The 2,799-nt window shown below is 48.3% G+C and overlaps 1 protein-coding gene across 2 annotated transcripts in view; it reads right to left on the bottom strand.

The window, feature by feature from the left end:
- elmo1 (engulfment and cell motility 1 (ced-12 homolog, C. elegans)) overlaps positions 1 to 2,799 on the bottom strand; it is a 141,422-nt gene extending 138,623 nt beyond the window's left edge. For both annotated transcript variants that reach the window (XM_083645613.1, XM_083645616.1), the window contains exon 1: positions 2,671 to 2,799. The gene's annotated coding sequence lies outside the window, so the exon portion shown is untranslated. The remainder of the gene's footprint in view (positions 1 to 2,670) is intronic.

The raw sequence follows: 2,799 nt of genomic DNA, 5'->3' as shown, positions 1-2,799 counted from the left end.
GGATTACATTACAGATCTGACCTGCTGGATTACATTACAGATCCGATCTGCTGGATTACATTACAGATCTGATCTGATGGATTACATTACAGATCTGATCTGCTGGCTTACATTACAGACACAAAAGAGCCAGGCGCTCAACTTTAATTCCATCAATTTGTCCGTCTTATGACTTGTGCTGCAGTATTTCACCTTCTCACTTTTCATTTACGGGCATGTTGCGACGCTCGCTCTCTACGGCTGATTTTCAAAAGCCTGTGGGGATGAAGAAATGTTTATTTGGGCAAAGCAGCTAACGAGAAATTGGAGGTTTGCTTGCTGTGGCCAATAAAACGTGTTTTCCCATGTGTGTGCATTCCTCTGACATTTAGGTCCCTCAGGTGGCTGTTAAACTGGATACATAACGCTGCTGGCACGCTTCGCTTCTTAACTGGCCAGCCATTGGTCAAGGCTGTGAACACATGACACTAAACTGCGCATGCTGGTTTCATGGGACAGTATGCTGAAGTCGGTGGTTTGTTCCACACAGCAGGAATTTAAACCATGAGTTCCTTCACTACTAATGCAGTGCCAGAGCCAGACCCCTGTCTCAAACCAAAGCCTGGGAGAACTTTTTAAGAACATCCATCTCGAAGCCACTATCAACCACAGTCACATAGTGAAGTCTGTGCTGCTCACCAGAGAGAGAGAGCGCGCACATCAGCCAAAACCTTACACAGCAACACAGACATGCTCAGTTCAAGCTTTTTACAAGCCTGACAGGGAAGCAGCTTTCACATCAGATCATAACTCCACATCGTAATGTGCAACTTCAACAAACAAGAACCAGACAATAATAACCTCTAACTTCCAACTTCAATGATTCTCACACAGTGCCGCACAACTGCCATCCCATACACCCCTCGCAGTCAAGTGTGTGTGTGTGTGTGTGTGTGTGTGTGTGTGTGTGTGTGTGTGTGTATATGTGTGTGTGGTGACTGTACTGTATGTGTGCGACAGGCTGCATGTTTCTCCATGCGTTTGTACCCAGGCCAGGCTATGTGTTTGCTTGTGTTTATTGTCGAGTTGACAAGATGCCGCTGGCGTTTGTGCGGCTGCCTCACAACAGGGATGGCTAATAGGCTATGGTGGCTAACAGAGCATGTGAATGGACTCTCACTCTATTCTAGTGGATACTGCCTGGAGGTGCGGGGGGCTGAGGGAAGGCATGGCCCCCGGGCCACAACACGCCTGGTGTGGGGAAGAGAGGGGCTGAGGCTTGCTGTGTGAGAGCTGGAGGCTGTTGTGACCTGGCTATTATTGACTACTGAGTGATCAGTGAATATGTGATGGAGCAGCAGAACTTTGCCAAAGTGGGGGCGCGGGCCGGGACAAACAGGGGACTCCCGAGAGGGGCCTCCAGGGCAGGCCAGGCAAAAAGAGGAAGAGTGGACTTTCACTACTTTTTAAAAGATAGCACAGTGAGAGAATGTATAAAGATGACTGTTGTGATCGTCGGTTTCACTGCCCCACTGGTACTTTCCCACCTCCAGTATATAAAGAAGTTATGTAGTTCCAGGTGGCTCACCTGGTAGAGCACATACCACAAAGGCTTAGTCCTGTGCGCGGCCGACCTGGGTTTGAATCCGACCAGGTCGGGAAAAATGCCCGCCTCCGCAAAAAAGTTATGTAATTCTGGATAAATGTGATTGTGACAACATCATCATCTTCTCAGAATGGGGCTCCTTTAGGAGAAAGTCTTTTCAAATGGGGGGCCCGTGTGGTCTAATCCGTTTGGGGGTCACTGACATGAAAAAGCTGATATGCAGCTTTGAGAAGAAAACCCCTTTACCAAAGGTCAGTTCACAACAAACTGCTGCACTGCACATCCTCAGTCCATTAAATCACTCTGTAACATGTTTCTATTCAGTCTCCGGGGTGCTGAACTCGTTTAGTGGTTGACTGAGCTGCCAGAATATAATGCAGCCTTATAGCTTTGTTTTTCATCTTATATGGAGGAGACGAAGAGAGCTCAAAAATACATCAGAGGCTCTGAGGCTGTCTGGCGTTCTCCTCCTCCTCCTCCTCCTCTTCCTCCTCCTCTGGCAGACAGGCCCGGTGTGGCCAGCACGCTGGGCAGAGTTACACCACACACCATAAAGCAGCTCTTTAATTAGCACTGGGCGAAATAGAGGCATCTATAAACGCGCCACTTTTACATCAAGCAAGCAGCATGCACTGAGTAAAGCCAGCAGCCTATATTGGGGCTTGGCGATACAGTAGCTGCTAACAACAACTTGCCTGCAGTTTAGTTTAATCCGCACTTGTTTCGCTAGAGAGAACGGACGGTTTCTTCACTGAAATTCAATGTATCTCTGTCAGAGTGAACAACACACGGAGTGAAGAACAACGCTGCTGCTTCACACAGACAGGCTCGTCAATAGAACAGCGCCCAAAGCCACACAGCCACTTCACAAAAGTAGATAGCTATAGCTAGAGATATGAGATAGAGACAGACAGCACTATCTTGGCTACAGACAGAAATGCAGGCTGAAGCAAAGCGCAGCAGCGACTCCAACACATCGTGAATCCCGAACATTTAGCGATAAACACGGAGGAAGAAGAGCTGTGGATAAACTGGTCAGCCAGCAGCGACAATTTTCTGCAAGACACAAACGTGCTTTCACTAACCTGGCAACGCGCGGCCACTTCTCCCAGTAAAGCGCTGATGTCCCCGGAGTTTGTGTGTAATGTGTATGTGTGCTGTGTATGTGTGTGTGTGTGTGTGTGTGTCACCCAGTGGTGTGTTTGCTCTCCCTC

Source organism: Poromitra crassiceps, assembly GCF_964638095.1.
Source record: "Poromitra crassiceps genome assembly, chromosome: 11".
Taxonomy (NCBI): Eukaryota; Metazoa; Chordata; class Actinopteri; order Beryciformes; family Melamphaidae; genus Poromitra; species Poromitra crassiceps.
This window is presented reverse-complemented; position numbering and strand designations above follow the sequence as displayed.